This window comes from Salvelinus sp. IW2-2015, unplaced genomic scaffold, assembly GCF_002910315.2.
Source record: "Salvelinus sp. IW2-2015 unplaced genomic scaffold, ASM291031v2 Un_scaffold3796, whole genome shotgun sequence".
Taxonomy (NCBI): Eukaryota; Metazoa; Chordata; class Actinopteri; order Salmoniformes; family Salmonidae; genus Salvelinus; species Salvelinus sp. IW2-2015.
This window is the reverse complement of record NW_019945070.1, coordinates 20,977-41,348: the sequence shown is the minus strand read 5'-3', so window position 1 is coordinate 41,348 and position 20,372 is coordinate 20,977. Positions and strand designations below refer to the sequence as shown.

The 20,372-nt window shown below is 47.8% G+C and overlaps 2 pseudogenes; one reads left to right on the top strand and one right to left on the bottom strand.

The window, feature by feature from the left end:
* LOC112076502 (peripheral plasma membrane protein CASK-like) overlaps positions 1–20,372 on the bottom strand; it is a 35,616-nt pseudogene that overhangs the window by 1,877 nt on the left and 13,367 nt on the right.
* LOC112076501 (probable G-protein coupled receptor 34) lies at positions 16,726–18,183 on the top strand (annotated as a pseudogene).

Below are 20,372 nucleotides of genomic sequence, written 5' to 3'. Positions count from 1 at the left end.
GGAAGAAAGAGTCAGAATAACAGGGGAAGAAAATACCCTCGTTCCAGGCATTGTGGGAAGGGTCAAGTCACACAATGGAAAGAAGGATGAAATGGGACTCTGGGAATGTCTTAGTATACTCAAAAACAAACCATTTACACACAAACACAATACACACCTATGAAARGAGTGTATATGAGCTAAACTACTTGTACATCTCCAGTACTTACAGGCAGTTTYCTGCACCACTTGGGAAGCTTGGGTGCAAGGAGAAAGGCATGCCAAAGAAAAATCAACAGGAATGCAGACAGGACACAGRCAGTGGGATGGACTTTCACCACAGCAAAATGACAGAGACACAGCCCAGAACATGACGGACACAGTAGCAGTGTGTGTTGGCCCTGACCTCGTTCATTCCAGGGGTGATGGTGGGAGCTGCGATGAACACAACGTAAGGAGCAAACTCCGCCGTCCTCAACACCTTGAGTGCCTGAAGAGAAACAAGAGATGACTGACAGAAAACTGACTAGTGAGCTACATTTAAAAACTCTCCACAGTATTAATAAACAGGAAGTKTATATTCAACTGGCAGAAGAAACACTGAAGAGATGAATGAAGGTTAGGTTTAAGAGAGAGGGTTAGGTTAGAGTTAATGTTTGAGTTAAGGTCAGGTATATTAAGGTTAAGGGAAAGACATAAAAGTCACATTAGATCAGCGTTTTGCCATCACAGATTTTCTGCCGGTGGAATATATATTGCTTAATAAATACTGGACACACACACACACACAGACCACCCCCACCCACACAACCCCCACCCACCCCCACTCACACACAAACAGACCACCCCCCCCACAGAAGACAACCCCACCACCCCCACCCCACACACAGACAACCCACCCACCCACCCCACCCCACACCAGACAACCCCACCACCCCACCCCCCACACAGACAACCCCACCCACCCCACAACACCCCCCCACCCCCACACAGACAACTGCACCCACCCTCACTCACACAGACAACCACCTCACACACAGACAACCCCCCCCCACACAGACAACCCCACCCACCCACCCCACACCACAGACAACCCCACCCACCCACCTCACACACAGAAACCCCAACCACCCCCACCCACACACCAACACCCACACACAGACAACCCCACACCCCACCTCACACACAGACAACCCACCCACCCCACCCACACACAGACAACCCCACCCATCCCCACCTCTCACACAGACAACCCCACCCATCCCCACCTCACACAGACACCTACCTGTGGTTCCACGTCCAGTATGGAGATCATACCCTGCTGGTGGATCTGGCGGATGGTCTCTAGCCGCGTGCCGTACATGGCGTCCTCGTGACTACCGTTCCAGGTAGTCATTGTTGCTGATGTCCTGCATCATCTGGTCATGTGTCACAAAGTAGTAGTTCTTCCCATTCTCCTCGTCCTTCTTTGGAGGTCTGGTTGTGTCTGTGGGGGGGGGGGGGGGGAGTGGGAGAGGGAGAGAAGAGAGAAGGAGGGAGGGAGAGGAGGAGGAGGAGGAGAGGAGAGGAGGGATGAGTGGTAAGGGTGTAGTGGTAAGTGTGGTGGTAGTAGTAGTGTGTGGTAGTGGTGGTAGTAGTGGTAGTGGTGGTGGTATAGTGGTGGTAGTGGTAGTGGTAGTGGTGGTAGTGGTGTGGTGGTAGTAGTGGTGGTAGTAGTGGTGTGGTAGTGGTGGTAGTGGTAGTGGGTCTCTTACGAGGAATGGGGTAGGCAAATCGGTCTGGGTGCTTAGTGATGAGCGTGTTCTTGATGTGCCTCCTGCCAACTCCATGGGCCCCTGGGGAGAGAGACACACATAAGACAATGAGAAGGAGCATTAAATAATGTGTTGTCAACTGTTCCCCTTTAGTTAACACTACCTAAGAACCATCTGTCTAACGTACCCAACAAAACAAGGGTTTTCCCTCTTGAATGCAGGCAGTTTGACCACCTCTTCATACGTGACCAGGTCTAGTTGGTCAAACACTGAAACAGAGAAGGTGAAAGCATTAGAGATGTTCACTGAGAGCCATAGGAATAATGGAACACAGACACAATGGAAGGGGGTCGTCTGTAGTGCACAGCACAGGAAGGTGAATCAAATGAATGGCTTAAATAAGAATGGTAAACGCGTGAAATAAGTTTACAGATAACTGTGTGAAAAAGATTGTGGTTTGTTTTGCCTCTAAAGGGCTTACGTGTGATTGAATTATTTTACATCACAAGTTCAATACTTCAGGTCTGTGAGAGACGGACAAACAAGGACACATAAAACCCAAAACGAGTAAGAACAAATGAAACGGCGAGATAGAAGTTCAAACTGTGTTCTGACGTCAAACAAGGAAAAGAGCGTGAATAAAGTAGAGAGGATAGAGGGAGAGAAACGGAGCAGGGCATCGTTGGGCATCGTTCAGAGTTACTTACATGCAGCCAAGCCATTGGGTAAGAGACGCGTGGAAGACGGACAGAACAGAGGAAGGAGGGACGGGAGGGTTAATAGAAGAAAACGTAGAATACAAACATTACAGTACATAGCTTGGACTCGGAGGCCAGGTTGTTAATGGCAGGAGCGTTAGACATGTAACATTCAGTCAACATTGAGACAACGTTTAGAGAGGAGCTCTTTGAGGGAGGAAAGGGGCCCTTTCTGGRGAAAGAACATGCAGCATTAGTCAGATTCATTTGGAATCCATTCCAGACAGTACAGCAGTAAGCTARGCATTTAGCTCTACAGACCGGGAATGGGAATGTCTTTATTATGCAATAAAGAAAATACTACATTCAGAATTTAGACTATATTTTGGCCAGTGAATAAAGCTGCAAGAGAATATCTGGGATATAACATCTGAATGCATCATACAATATAAAATACAACGGAAACATCTGGAACACTTGGAATATCTTACAGCCAACATGTCAAGCCAAACACTTTTACACTTACACACACGCACGCACGCACGCACACACAGTTCTACAGAATAAAGAATTGGTTTCTGATTGTATTATTAAAACATTCTGTGTGTGTGTGTACCTGCGTTGTGCTTGGCCAGGTACTTGTCTTTGTACTGTTTCTTCTTCTTGCCAAACCAGGTACAGCTGGCCTGCTGCTCCTGCTTGGTCTTCTCCATGGCGATACACGCCACACGCCTGGGGGGGGGGGTAAAATGTAAGGAAATAAAGATACTTCACTGATTACTCCGTTATTTTAATTCTGTGGTAACGGCCCTCAAAACCAAAGACCAGAGATTAAGTCAAATTTCTGCTTAACATTTGGGAAAAGTGCTGCATATTTTTCTATGGGGATTTCTTGCAATTCTTGCATTGTAATTTCAATCCACTTCCTGAATTGGAAATGGAATTGGAACGGAAGCACCAACCCTGCTGGGTTTTACAGTATGGGTTCCGTGGGTTCTGTCCTCACCACTCCTGTAGTTCTGGTGACGGTATGAGCCCTGCGGTTCCGTTCTTAGTGTTCTCCAGCTTGCCCTGCCACCAGTTGTGGTCGTCCTTACTGATGATCTGGATGATGTCACCCACCCGGAAGCGGATCCCGGCCTCCTTACAGGGAATGAGGTCATCCTTGGCGGGGTCGTACTCAAACTGGGCACGCACGTAGATCTGAGGGAGGAAACCGAGGAATGTGATTGGTCAGGCCCGCTGATCTGGGAGGGAATAGTGGGACTGATTGATCAAGCTGGAGGTATGGAGGAAAGAGGTGATTTTGATTGGTCAAGCTCCTGACGAGAGCTGTACGGGACACTGATTGGTCKAAATGGCCACAATCGACAAAGTAAACAAGAAGCAAAGAGGCGGAGGAGRGAAGAAGAAGAGTCGGGCGAAAAAGAGAAAGCAAATAAGGCAACATCAAAGAAAGCTTTACCATTTTAATCGTTCTCGTTGCCCCCGATTGGCTACATCTTACGCGCAAACGACCAACCATTTTAATGGAGGGGGAGGGGGATTATGGACGCCAGCTAATGTTGATCTACAATAGCTACAATGAGGGACATACTGCATGGGATCTACTGCTACTTGGATCCACTGAGAGATCTTACCTTGATGGACATTTTGTCCTGATGACAGGTCTGGAGATCTAGGGGGTTGAGAGCATCACACACACATCATGCAGTAGAACATATGGGACATCGACAAAGGAGGTGAGAGAGTGAGAGGACGGGTTACGACAGGGAGACAGGTTACGACAGGGAGACAGTTACGACAGGGAGACAGGTTACGACAGGAGCAGGTTACGACAGGGAGACAGGTTACGACAGGGAGACAGGTTACGACAGGGAGACAGGTTACGACAGGGAGACAGGTTACGACAGGGAGACAGGTTACGACAGCGGAGACAGGTACGACAGGGAGACAGGTTACGACAGGGAGACAGGTTACGACAGGGAGACAGTTACGACAGGGAGCAGGTTACGACAGGGAGACAGGTTACGACAGGAGACAGGTTACGACAGGGAGACAGTTAGACAGGGAGACAGTTACGACAGACAGGTTACGACAGGAGACAGTTACGACAGGGAGACAGGTTACGACAGGGAGACAGGTTACGACAGGGAGACAGGTTACGACAGGGAGACAGGTTACGACAGGGAAACAGGTTACGCAGGAGACTTTGCAATGAGGCCCTTTATTCTTCTTACACAGTCATGGATATCATAAGAAGGAAGTTGGAGGTACTTTTGTAGGCCAATGCTAACTAGCGTTAACGCAATGCTGGAAGTCTACAGTCAATGCGCTAACATTTGTTAGCAACTGCGCTAGCGCCTAGTTAGCAACTTCCTTCAAACTGCATGCAGAACATACAAATGGTCTCCACAAGTTCCACTGATCTGGGGAAGTAGATAAAGGGCTTCATTGCCAAAATCCCGAAGTATCCCTTTAATACATGCAGGGGTTATTTAAGATGACATTGATCCAAATGATGTTTGACAAACACAGATTTATACACATGCAGAGACGTAAACACAACACACTACTACCACACACCACAGACGTACGTACACACACCCAGACGTACGTACACAACACAGACGTACGTACACACACACAGACATACGACACACAACACATACGTACCACACACAGACGTACGTACCACCACACACACCAACACGACGACACCAGACATACGTACACACACACGACGTACGTACACACCACACAGACATACGTACACACACACAGACGTACGTACACACACACAGACGTACGTACACACACACAGACGTACGTACACACACACAGACGTACGTACACACACACAGACTACGTACACACACACAGACAACGACCACACATCAAGTACGTACACACACACAGACATACGTACACACACACAGACATACGTACACACACACAGACGTAACTACACACACCACAGACATACGTACACACACCACAGACATACGTAACAACACAACGTGACGAACACCACACACACACACACAGACTACGTAACACCCACCACAACAACGTACACACACACAGACATACGTACACACACACAAGAACATACGGTACACACACACAACTACGTACACACACACACACACACACGACGTACGTAACACACACACCCAACACACACCAGACTAGTACACACACACAACACCACCAACAGGACGTACGTACGACACCCACACACACAGACGACGTACGTACCCACACACACCACAGACGTACGTACTACACAAACACACACAGCGTACGAACGTACACACACACACACACACACACACACACACACAGACGTACCACACACAACACACGTACACACACACACAGACATACACAGATGTACACAACACACACGACGTACACACACATGCGAGTTCACACAACACAACAAAAACAAGCAAATGGTGTCTCCTGGTCTAGACAAAGCCATGTGAGAGGAGAGTCAGACATCAGAGAAGAGAGGGAGTGGAGGAGTCAGGGAAGTCTATAGCTCTCACCTGTCGTCCTTTAGGCTGGATGGTAGAGGCAGATCCTTACAAGCACACACAAGTTACACACACAGAGTTAACACATCAGAGTTAACACACAGAGTAACACACGTGTAATACAGCACAATAGATCTGACAGAAGCGATATCGAGCCACCAGATCCTCACCAGGATGGAGCTAGTGCACGCTAGCATGGCCGTTCGCTGCGACTGTCTGGATAGGGCGGGGACTCTTTCTGCAGACACACATGAACAAAAAAACATGAAAAACATATCCCAACAAAAATGACTATAACTGAAGAATAGAACGCTTCTTTACCTCATTTACCTGATTTTCTAGAGACACAAGAGAATCGGCCATACCTCGCAAGACATGGACTGTGACCGGTAGCTGGGTACGATCTTAAAGGTAACCACTCCCTCGCATTCCCTCTGTGGGGACACAACATTATCATCAAATGATCACAACCAATAAGAGCCTTCCACTGATACACACGTACTGTATACTGTGTAGAGACAAAACTAGCTGATTGGACAATGGTGAGAACGAGAGAATCTGATTGGACAACACACCAGCATCTTCTGGAGCTGTTCTACGGTCTGATTGGCAACGCTGATCCCGTTGATCTCTCTGATCTCATCGCCGACATGCAGCGTACCTAAAAAAGACAGATGTGAATGTGGTTTGTTTGTGGTAAGGTGTACGGCATATTCCAAAAGTGTACTGTACCTTGTCTGTGGATCATTCCTCCTGCATGATACGGGCCACGATGCAGTGGTTCAGATCGTTCATCTTCAGAGTGATGCCCTGAAGAGGTCATGGTGAAAGGTCAAATAGGAAGAGTCAGTAAATGTGTGTGGTCGGTTGTTTGTGTGTGTGTCGTACCATAGGTTCGTCAGTATTCTTTCTGGAACTGAACCAGGCGTACTCGAGTCACGTTCTCCAGGTCCATGTCCCCGTTGGTGCTCTCGGGAGAGTTCTCCGTTCAGGTAGGGTGAGGTGGGCGGGGGGTCACCCTCAGAGCCTCGTCACTGTACACCTCATGGGCCACCACATCATGGGTCTGGAGCAAGGCCTACTCCACACACACACACACACACACACACACACACACCACACACACACACACACACACACACACACACACACACACCACATAAGGACACACCTCACACAGACACACACACACACACACACACACCAGTAAGTCACACCCTCACACAGACATCTACAGCAGACAATGAGTGTGTAATATGGCCTTTTAAACAAACAGGGGGCACACCAATAGGCACTAACTAAATTCACACTATTATTTGGTCACCCGCTTTTGTTAAGTATGTAACAGTGTTAGCTGGTTTCTACTTAAGACTTATTGCTTGGTCTTCCTAAATGAAACATGAGGACTAAAGGACTGGGTAAACTACTATGGTCTACACAAAAAGACTTGTATTCCAGATGAATATATGTTTTTTATTTTATTATCTTGGTCACCAGGAAGGGGGACCCCCCCTTCTTTATATCCAGGCCACTGGTGTCAGTCTTGTATAGGCTGAGCGAAAAGCAGAGGGCTCTAGCGTTGAGATGTCAAGTATTTGTGTCAGTCACAGAAATACCCTGTGGGTCAGAGCTAAGCTGAGGTAAGGGATGGCGAACCAAACACAACTCAGCTCTTAAAAAGGTGCACTATGCAGAAATCATTCCTGGTTGCTAAAGTTCGAATAGTTCGGCCTAATTTCAGTTTATGTGACAAAACACAGCAAGTATAGTGTAGAGGATCATTCTACCATCTAAACTGCTGTGAAATATATTTCCATAACCAAAAAACGTCTGTTTGAAGCTGGTGTAAAAAAAACTAACGTAAAAGATGCAAACACGAGACTTAAGAACGGAAGCATAGAAATAGTGCACATAGAACAGATGTAACGCTTCTTAGACTTGCTTTCAATGAGAATGACAGATCTATAACTAACATTTCTATGTGAATTTGGTCAGGTCGCCCAAAAGTACATATTTCAGCTATAAACTGTAACAGACAAGCACAGATCTTTCTGCCATGAAACCTTGCGCGGGCCACCAAAGCATTTTTTTCGGGTCGCCTAAGTCCAAATACATTTTCGTTATGGAAAAGCTTTCAGACTAAAAACAGATAAAACTATTTAGAAAAGATAATGGACCAAATATTTTTACACTTATAATCTTTGAGAACTAACATATCACCTAAATAAAAGCTAGATAGTCAGGAAGAATGGAAAATTCCAAAAACAATTAATTTAGCAGTATAGATGTTATGTTTGAGCAAAAGAAACACAGCATCAGCCATGGCAAAATGCATAGAATTGCAGGAAATTTGCTTTAAAACTCCGAAATGTTCTCTCAGCTCCATGGAAATTGGTAGGTATTGCAGGGGAAATTGCTTTAAAAATGCAAACTCTCAGAGAAGAGATGAAGAGAGAAAGGAGAAGAAAAATTAGGAAAACAGAGGGAGCTTTTTAAAATGTCTGTTCTTCTTAGTGCAGTAATCAGCTAGGGCTGGGTGGGGTAGCAGGATGTCTGCAGCCTCACTAGCCCACCATAACCCTGGCTGCCTATACCTGACAGCCGCCCCCCTCAGTCTTGTAATCTAACAGATTACTCCCTCTCCCTGGGGATCTATAGTGACAAACTAAGCTTGACCCACATGATCATTGTTTACACACACACACACACACACACACACACACACACACACACACACACACACACACACACACCACACACACACACACCACACACACACACACACACACACACGAACACACACCACACACACCACACACACACACACAGAAGAGAAAGAGAGAGATGGAGACGCCACCATGAAGTGTGGCTGTGTGAGGATCCTCCGGAGTTCGGCCTCCATGTTTCGGGAGGGTAACAGGAGATTGTCTCCAGATCCTACAGGATAAGAGGAAGTACAACTACAGCATCATATAAGAGCATCAACACTTAATAGAAAACGTTGACAAGCCTCAGTCCCAGAAGAAAAAGGTGTGTCCATGCAGTGACCAGGCCACTCACCTCTTTGGCTCTCTGTACTCCATCACTGGGAGGGTTCCTGATCTGAGGAGACGACCTGGTGTTGATCTGGTCATAGAGCTGCAACACCAGGGGGAGACATTATTATTCATCTTTTACATATCACTTTTTGTACTAAATGTTGCTCTAGAAATAAAATGCATTTTTTATTCACAAAGGATTTTCCAGTGAATAATGGTGTGTCTGAGCATGCATAGCGCTTTACTTGTGTCAAAGTGCCACCTAGTGGACTTGACGTGAACCTGCGTGTGTGTGTAGCCCACTCACGTCCAGCAGTGTGTGTAGGTGTTGGTCCTGGAAGACGCTGTGTAAGAAGTCCAGATCTTTCTCACTGCAGTCGGTCAGAGCATGGATTCTCCTCCAGGCTGTCCAGCACCTGATACTGCCCCTACACACACACCACACACACACACACAACACACACACACACACACAGTATAACATATACACACGCAAACACACACCAATTATAAGTAGCCAGTACCATAAAAAACACAAACATTTAATTTAACACACACAAACACACAACAAGGACAAACACATTTACACACACACACAACACACCGCACACACACACACACACACACACACCACACAAAACACCGCACACACACACAGAAGCACAAACAGAGGACACCGCACACACACGCACAGAAAACACCGCACACACACGCACAGAAACACCGCACACACACGCACAGAAACACCGCCACACACAAGCACAGAAACACCGCACACGCACAGAAACACCGCACACACACACACAAACACCGCACACACAAAACACCACACACACACACAAACACTGCACACACACACAAACACTGCACACACACACAAACACCGCCACACACACACAAACACCGCACACACACACAAACACGCCGCACACACACAAACACCGCACAACACACACACACAGGACAAACGCGCACACAGAGACAACGCGCACACACACAGAGACAGCACACGCACAACACACACACACACAGAGACACCGCACACACACACACACAGAGACACCGCACACACACACAGAGACACCGCGCACACAAGAGGAGACAACGCGCACACACACAGAGACACCGCACACGCACGCACACACAGAAACACCGCACACGCACACACAGCACAAACACACACAGAGACATCAGACACAGACACCGCACACAGACACACAGCCACACAGAGACACCGCACACAGACACAGAGACACCGCACACAGACACAGAGACACGCACACAGACACAGAGACACAGAGACACCGCACACACAGCTAGAAACAGAAGGTGTCAGGCTAGAGTACCTGCTACATGCAGCGAAAGCAACAGAGACGGCAGGACAGAACAGGTATGTCCCATCATCAATATGACAGATTAGACAGGAAGGATTAAAGCATATCACATGGGATGGAGGTAGGTCATGTGATTGGTTAGTTCAGGTTAGTGAAGGCTGGATCTAGAGATTGTATGGAAGACTAAAGTTAGTTGCCATGCTGTTTGTATAACATAGAAAAACACTGCACACATAGAAAGAGGTTTGAAGACTGAACACTCAGTTTGTCCTCCAAGGCCATGACAGGTCCAGATTACACGCGCCACTGACAACGGTTGTGATTGTATCAAATGGAAGCCGTGCAGTCCACCTCATTAGCTGTCGGTGGTGAGTGACATCACAATGCACACAGAGTCTACTTCCCAATACTTCTGATTGGCTTTCTGTCCATCTCAGCTTGGAGTTCAATTCACCCCCATCAACTGACCCCGAGTTAGATACTGTTTCATCCCCCAAATAGGTAAGGAAGCTGTTTTAGAGTATTGGGACGGAGTCATTAGGGTGCTACGGGGGGGGGGGGAGGGGTTGGTTTAATAGATGGTGATGATGTCATGATGTCACACCAGGAAGCTACCTGGGGATACCTACTTTCAGCGGCTAGCAGTCCTACAGAGAGCGCCGCATTGAAACACCACCACAGAGAAGACAATAGAGAGGAGAAAGATTCAGCAGACAAGAGAAAGGGAGGGATTTTGTAGAGAGAGAGAAAAGAGGAGGCCAGGAAGGATGAAAGACAAGACAGACAGAGAGAGAGCAAAACAGGAGAGAGAGAGATAGAGTAAGCAAAAAGCAGAGGCTGTGTTGACTCTAGAAGAGCTGTGGGCATCTGGCTAAAGTCTCAAAGATGCCATTTGGAGGAAAATAGGTCATTTACTCATACACTGCTCTCCCCCCTCCTCTCCCAACACACACAGCCACACCCCACAGGAAAGTGAATTCCATCCCTAAGCATCTTCTTTTTTTAAACAAGGGCAGAAATAGTCACAAAACGCAGAGTGATGCAATGAGGCTGTCTGGTCTCATAAGAGGAAGACCAGACTATCATCTACATTGTCTCCAATTCTTTTTCTATAACCCACCCTTTGTTCCCCCATTGATAAGATCCGTAGGAAGTGCCAGTGCGTCCCCGAGACAGACAGGGAAGTGAGGGCATTGGGCAACGCTAGCCTGGGCACTTCTGTTTCCTTTTTCCAGCAATCAGGGGGATTTATAAGAAGGCTGAGGCTAGCACAGAGACCAGGGCCTGAATGTTCCACTGCTGATCTGAACACTGGATTGGCTGTGTGGTTAGCTACTGACTATCTGTCATCTGATTACCAGGAAATGAGATCATGTTGAGGCTGAGACAGTTACAACAGTGATAGAAAGGTCAAATCATCATTATCGGTCTTACATGACGAGAATCCTTTTCTGTTACCGCGGAAGTTGGCTATAGTTGTAGAAAACTAGAAGTCAAAAATGTGCAACATCGCCAGGGGTGTGCTTCAGGACTGCCCGTGGGACAATGAGCTAGCAACACAAACCACGTAAGCGATTGTTGCCATGACATCCGTTCCCCTGACACAGCTCGGCTTGGGTGTTGACGTGGGAACGGCAACAGGAGGAGAGGGGCGGGTCTTACCTGAGGAGGTGGGGTCTTCAGAGAAGTCAGGCATCTCCTCTGGTGGGTCTCCGTAGAAGGAGTTAAACTTGTGGCTGGAGACAGCAGCCAACACGGCCCCCTAGGACACAACACAAAGAACAAGAATGTATTGACTGATTGATTGATTGATTGATTGAAGAGCATCCGGCCGCGACCGGGAGGTCCGTGGGGCGACGCACAATTGGCATAGCGTCGTCCGGGTTAGGGAGGGTTTGGCCGGTAGGGATATCCTTGTCTCATCGCGCTCCAGCGACTCCTGTGGCGGGCCGGGCGCAGTGCGCGCTAACCAAGGGGGCCAGGTACACGGTGTTTCCTCCGACAKATTGGTGCGYCTGGCTTCCGGGTTGGAGGCGRGCTGTGTTAAGAAMCAGTGCGGCTTGGTTGGGATGTGCTTCGGAGGACGCATGGCTTTCGACCTTCGTCTCTCCCGAGCCCGTACGGGAGTTGTAGCGATGAGACAAGACAGTAATTACTAGCGATTGGATACCACGAAAATTGGGGAGAAAATGGATAAAAAATAAAAATAAAAAAAAAATGGTCTTTGGTGTGTGTGTGTGTGTGTGTGTGTGTGTGTGTGTGTGTGTGTGTGTGTGTGTGTGTGTGTGGTGTGTGTGGTGTGTGTACCTTGAGCTTCCTCCTTGCATTAAACTTCCTCAGCTGCTCCACCGTCTCTGGCAGGTGGATCTTGTAGGCATACCTGTCCCTCTCCTGGAGGGAGAACACACAGAGAGGTGAATACCTGTTCCTCACAGACAGGTGAATACCTGTCCCCAGACAGGTGAATACTTGTCCTCACAGACAGGTGAATACCTGTCCCCAGACAGGTGAATACTTGTCCCTCACAGACAGGTGAATACCTGTCCCAGACAGGTGAATACTTGTCCCTCACAGACAGGTGAATACCTGTCCCCAGACAGGTGAATACTTGTCCCTCACAGACAGGTTATTACTTGTCCCTCACAGACAGTGATTACTTGTCCCTCACAGACAGGTAAATACGTGTCCCTCACAGACAAGTAAATACGTGTCCTCACAGACAGGTATTCTTGTCCCTCACAGACAGGTGATTACTTGTCCCTCACAGACAGGTGAATACTAGTCCTACAGACAGTGAATCTAGTCTCACAGACAGGTGAATACTAGTCCCACAGACAGGTGAATACTTGTCCCTCACAGACAGGTGAATACTTGTCCCTCACAAGACAGTGAATACTTGTCCCTCACAGACAGGTAATAGCACACTAATAAAGACGAAACACTACAACATAGTTTCCACTCAATAAAGTGGACTGTATTCTCTGGGTTGTGAAAGTAGCTGATGCAGGACTCCGTCTCCTGACAGGGAGGAAGTTATGAGGAAACAACTAACCCAATGTTAGTTTCACATCTGGTTCTAATCATGTGTTACAGTCGGGGTTAAGTGTGTGTCTGCATATTCAGCATCTTGCAGAACAGGGCTTTTACTGTGTGTGCATGCATGTGAATGTTGTGTGTGTATTCAGTGTGTCTGCATATTCAGCATCTTGCAGACAGGGCTTTTCGTGTGTGTGCATGTGAATGTGTGTGTGTGTGTATCAGTGTGTCTGCATATTCAGCATCTTGCAGACAGGGCTTTTAGTGTGTGTGCATGCATGTGAATGTGTGTGGTGTGTATCAGTGTGTCTGCATATTCAGCATCTTGCAGACAGGGCTTTTGTTGTGTGTGCATGTGAATGTTTGTGTGTTGTGTATCAGTGTGTCTGCATATTCAGCATCTTGCAGACAGGGCTTTTAGTGTGTGTGCATGTGAATGTGTGTGTGTGTATCAGTGTGTCTGCATATTCAGCATCTTGCAGACAGGGCTTTTAGTGTGTGTGCATGTGAATGTGTGTGTGTGTATCAGTGTGTCTGCATATTCAGCATCTTGCAGACAGGGCTTTTAGTGTGTGTGCATGTATGTGATGTGTGTGTGTATCAGTGTGTCTGCATATTCAGCATCTTGCAGACAGGGCTTTAGTGTGTGTGCATGCATGTGAATGTGTGTGTGTGTATCAGTGTGTCTGCATATTCAGCATCTTGCAGACAGGGCTTTTAGTGTGTGTGCATGTGAATGTGTGTGTGTGTATCAGTGTGTCTGCATATTCAGAATCTTGCAGACAGGGCTTTTAGTGTGTGTGCATGTGAATGTGTGTGTGTGTGTCTGCATATTCAGCATCTTGCAGACAGGGCTTTTAGTGTGTGTGCATGCATGTGAATGTGTGTGTGTGTGTATCAGTGTGTCTGCATATTCAGTCTTGCAGACAGGCTTTTAGTGTGTGTGCATGTGAATGTGTTGTGTGTGTATCAGTGTGTCTGCATATTCAGCATCTTGCAGACAGGGCTTTTAGTGTGTGTGCATTTGAATGTGTGTTGTTGTATCAGTGTGTCTGCATATTCAGCAATCTTGCAGACAGGGCTTTTAGTGTGTGTGCATGTGAATGTGTGTGTGTGTATCATGTGTCTGCATATTCAGCATCTTGCAGACAGGGCTTTAGTGTGTGTGGCATGTTTGTTCCCACCTTAAGCCAGGGGTGGTTGGAGGCTTCGTAGACAGTGATCCTCTCTGCGGGGTCCAGCATCAGCATGCGACGCACCAGGTCCTTGGCGCTCTCTGAGATGTGGCTCCACTGGCGTGGGTTCATCTAGAGGGGAGTGTCACACACACACACGCTCTCAGATGGATGTAGGGCTGCAGCAACCGAGGGTATGCCAGATACCTTTATCACCTTGGGCACAGTACATACCTGGAGCTTTTCTTTGCTTTGTAGTGTGTGTGTGTGTGTGTGTGTGTGTGTGTGTGTGTGTGTGTGTGTGTTAGAGGGCAGTTTTGGAAAATCAACTACTACCTTATATTTCCCCTTAATGATAGCCTCAAACAGGCGTTCCTTGGTACCGTAGAACGGCAGGCAGCCAGACAGCAGGATGAACAGTATGACTCCACAGCCCCACACGTCTACAGGCTTACCATACGGCTCTCTCTTCACCACCTCTGGGGCCATGAAGTGGGGCGTGCCTACTCGACCTGGGGGGAAATGGGGGGTTCGAGTGTGGGTTTACACACAGATACGAGAGAGAGCGAGAGAGGAGAGAATGACAAATACACAGTRCCAGAGTGAATATAGAGTACCTCCTGCCACCAGGCCTGATTCTCCTAGTTGTATGGCCACTCCAAACCCCCCCAGCTTGACAGGAGCTGAGTTCTCCTTAGAGGCCAGCAGGACACAGTGAGGCTACAAGACAGGGAGACAGAGAGACAGAGAGAGAGAGAGAGAGAGGGATTCGGTTCAAGCTTCATAAAAAAGTGCTCCATTTTGTACCATCCTATTGTAGTAAAACCTTGGTAGTGATGGACCTAAAGGGTTCCTAGACGGGACAAAGGCAGAGAGCCACCTGCTTTACTGCAGAAACACTCCAACTGTTAGCGAAGAGGAGAGAAGAAAGGAGGACGACGACACTGGACAGATAGAGAGAACACCAGAGAAAGGAGGAAGAGAGGAGACAGGAGAACATAGAGAGAAGAAGAGGTGGAGGATGAGGAGCATAGCGCAGCGGTGGAGTACGTGACAGTCAGGGTGTGTGGTCTCACAGCGCTGGTTTCCTGCCCTACTCTGCACTTCACTTCACACTGGAGGGGGAGGATGGGGTCTGTGGTCTGAGGGTTCTGACGGCTGCTAACAGCTGACAAGGGAGTGGTTGGGGGAGCTGACCGAGAAGACACATCTCGAGCACAAGAGAAGAGCGCACCCACGGAGGAAGAGAGAAGAAGATAGAAGAACGAGTGAGAGAAGCAATCATCTCGAGCCAAACCAGGACGACGAGCACCATGAGGAAGGGAGGAGAAGAGTGATGGAAAGAGTGAGAGAGTACGAGTTTTCTCTCTACACAGAAGAAGCGACCGAGCCTGAGAAGAGAGCAGGAAGGAAAGAGACGAGAGAAGGGAGCAAGCTCAGAGTTACACCACTATACTTTGAGCAAAGAGACAAAGCAAGAGAACGGGTGTAGAGAAGTAGTACCAAGAACAAAGTACCCACGAATGAACCTGACAACAAGCGCACAGCAACCTAGCTGTTTAAGCGACAGCAACACACACACTCGGACAGTGACAGTCCAAACTACAAGCTGCCAGAGTTCTCTGACATTGGAGAATCTGCATGTGATGATCATCCTTCCTTAATAAAACAAATCAGTAACCTGTGTGTTGGTAATCTGTCCAAAACCACAAGCAATGCATGTTCTTTTACTAGTGGTGAATCACAATGAGTTCATATGGTACAATAAAATATGCAATTTAAAAGTAGTGGCTAGATTTTCATCACTCATTTTCCCTGTACAGGGCAAATACTTGAATAGAAACATGCTAAAAGGAAGTCGGTGACATTTAAAAACGATGAGATTCTTCTACAGGCCTTACCAGTTTTTCACAAGCAAACCGCCCACAAGTCCTTTCTGTTACAACACCCACTCCTTCTTTTATGCATTGACATATCTCTTTCTTTCATCGCATTTCTCATAACAAGAAAACCTCTCTCTCTCTCACCCCACCCCCCCCCCACTCCATTCTATTTACTGATTGACATCTCTCTCTTGTTTCATTCACCTATCAATTAACATACAAAAAACTCTCTCCTCTCTCTACCCCCCACCCCCCCCCCCACATCCACTGAAGCAATTGCGTCCTAAAGACACCCCAGCTTCAACACAATGACCACTCTTTCCTCCTCCCCCCTTTCCAACACCTCTTTACCTCTGTCCTCCTCTTCCTTCCCCCTCTCCAATGCCACCTATCCCCTCTTTACCTCCTCCTCCCCAAACCAGACCCTATGTAATCTAGATGACGGTGCCCTGCGCCTCCCCCTGGTCTTCTTCTACTCCCTCTTCTTCCTCCTGGGTCTGGTCGGTAATCTCCTGGCCCTGTGGGTCTTCGTCTTCCTCCACTCCAGGAGGAACTCTGTCCGGGTGTTCCTCATCAACGTGGCCATAGCTGACCTGGTGCTSCTGGCCTGCCTCCCCTTCAGAGTCCTCTACCATGCTAATGGCAACCGCTGGGTCCTCGGCCCCCTGGTCTGTAAAGTGGTGGGCAACCTCTTCTACATGAACATGTATATCAGTATCACTCTGCTGGGGTTCATTAGTCTGGATAGGTATGTGAAGCTGAAGGGGCGGGGCGGAGCGGGGAGGGGCCTGGCCAGGAGGCTGAGAGGCGGGGYATGGAGCTGGGTGGCGTGCGGGGCGCTCTGGGGGCTGTCCCTGGCGGCGGCCGTGCCCATGATCGCCATGTCGGAGGGAAACGAGGAACCTGGGAAGTGTTTCCAGTATAAGCAGCGACGTGGGGCGAAGGGGAAGGCTTACTTCAACATGGCTCTGGTGCTGCTGTTCTGGGGGGTGTTCTGCCTGCTGGTGGTCTCCTATGGGAAGATAGCCATGCGCCTCCTCAAGGTGTCCAGGGATAAACCTGACCTCCCCAACGCCCACCGCTATGGTAGCGCCGCCAGGAAYTCCTTCTTCGTGCTCTTCCTGTTCACCGTCTGCTTCGGACCCTACCACGCCTTCCGCCCATTCTACGTCCTCTCCCAGSTCAGCCAATCCCCATCCTGCGATTACTTGCGCCTGGTGGACAGGACCAATGAGGTCATGTTGTTGTTCTCTGCCTTCAACGCCGTCCTGGACCCTGTGATGTACTTCCTGTTGTCGGGCTCGGTGCGTAAGGCCGCCGTGAAAGCCCTCGGACAGAGCCTCGGCAAACCGGCTCCACTTCCTTAACGACGGGATCTCCAACAGCTCGGTATCAGAGTTCAGACGGACCTCTCTGGTCCGTCACCTCCCCAACACCGTCATTAACCCTCCCACAAGCCCAGGACCAGCCTCTGTCCTGATTAGCCCCACCCTCCCCACCCTGGCGCAGCCGTAGTGGAAAGCAGTGACTTTACAGACTTCATGTTTTACTTCATGGACTGTAGCTCTATTTCATTGTAATGTATACCATGTACTCAACAACTGATGCATGTGACAAGGGCCAACGTCTTCAACTAGACTCAGTTTCCAAGAATGGAACTGACCAGATGTCCTGAATCAAAGTGATGTACACTACCCTTCAAAAGTTCAGGGTCACTTAGAAATGTCCAACGAAACCAGTCTCAACGCAAACACCTAGTCTCACGCAAAACCCCAGTCTCAACGCAAAACCCCAGTCTCAACGCAAAACCCCCAGTCTCAACGCAAAACCCCAGTCTCAACAGCAAAAACCCCAGTCTCAACGCAAAACCCAGTCTCAACGCAAAAACCCAGTCTCAACGCAAACCCAGGTCTCAACGCAAAACCCCAGTCTCCCATCTCAACGCAAAACCCCAGTCTCCCAGTCTCAACGCAAACCCAGTCTCCCAGTCTCAACGCAAAACCCCAGTCTCAACGCAAAACCCCAGTCTCAACGCAAAACCCAGTCTCAACGCAAAACCCCAGTCTCAAACGCAAAACACCTCCACGCAAAAATCTCACAGCACGCAAAACACCAGTCTCAACGCAAAACACCAGTCTCACGCAAACACCAGTCTCACTAGATAGAGGAACTCTGGACAAGAGGAACTCTGCCTAGAAGGCCAGCATCCCGGAGTCGCCTCTTCACTGTGAGGTTGAGACAGGCGTTTTTGCGGGTACTATTTAATGAAGCTGCCAGTTGAGACTTGTGAGCGTCTGTTCTCAAACTGTTTCTCAAACTAGACACTAATGTACTTGTCCTCTTGCTCAATTGTGCAACCCTTGCAAAAGGGTTTTCTAAATGATCAATTAGACTTTAAAAATGATAAACTTGGATTAGCTAACACAACGTGCCATCAAATCAAATCAATATTTATTGGTCACATACATGGTTAGCAGATGTTAATGTGAGTGTAGCGAAATGCTTGTACTTCTAGTTCCGACCGTGCAGTAATATCTAACATCTACATGTGAGAAGAGTAATGTAGGGTATGTAAACATTATATAAAGTGGAACACAGGAGTGATGGTTGCTGATAATGGGACTCTGTACACCTATGTAGATATTAAAAAATAAAATAAAAATCATTTACAACATTAACAATGTCTGCACTGAGAAATTGCTTTTCTTTCAAAGACAAGGACATTTCTAAGGGACCCCGAACTTTTGAATGGTAGTGTAAATGCCTGTGTCTGTCTGTTAACTAATWTTGTCAATAGTATGTGACACAATCATATCTGATATAACACTGTACAAAGCAAATAAATATATACGAATTAAACTCACATGTATATATGTCACCTTGGTGTGAAAACTGAATGGCTGATAAGTGTCACACAGTCCCCTCTACTGATGGTATTAGGTACTACCACTACAGCAGTCTACTACACACCAGTACCATGACACACACACACACAGGCACCATGACACACACACACACACACACACAGGCACCATGACAGACAGACAGAGACACACACACTTCTTACAACCCAAATCACAAGTATTCAAACAGACAAATACACGCACAACAATAAACAGACATCTTTCATGAAACACTACATACACTCAACACAGGGGGAAGGTGTAACTTTGTGTAAACACACAGACTGACTTACTGACATTGGTATTAACACACACGCAAAAGCTCCCCTTATCCCCTCTGGGAGTCACCAAATGTGTCTGTTTGTGGGCAGGGCTCGCCCCATCTGGTCTGGCATTGTGGCATACTGTATGTTAGAGAGGTAATCCTATAGTAATCACTGAAGCTGTGCTGTCTGGCCTGTCAAACWGYGTTTCAGCAGGGTTTCCCCTTACACTAAACACTAATCCAGCCCCAGCTTAACTCACCTTCATTACTAGTTAGCCTACTACTACTACAACCCAATGGGCTAAGCTGATGGGTCAGTTATCGTTGGGTTAGTCGATATACACTCAATACYAGGGGACAGACGGTGGATCACCAATGGTTACTTCATTCTGTTTGAAATCAATAGATGCCATTGACAACAGTGCTGTTTCGATAAGGGGTACGTGGTACTGGAGATCTGGGGTAGGGGAGCTTACCTTCACGTCACGGTGAATCACGTTGTTGTCATGGCAATACCGCAGCGCCTCCAAGATCTGTCTCATGTAGTGACTAAAAGACAAGAACAAGAGAGAGAAGAGAAGAAGAAGGAGGGAGAGAGAGAATGAGAGAAAAGGGAGGGAGAAGAAAGAGAATAGAGAGAAGGGGAGAGAGAGAAATGAAGAGAAAGGGGGAGAGAGAGAGAGAATGAAGAGAAAGGGAGAGAGAGAATGAAGAGAAAGGGGGAGAGAGAAGAGAATGAAGAGAAAGGGGAGAGAGAGAGAGAAT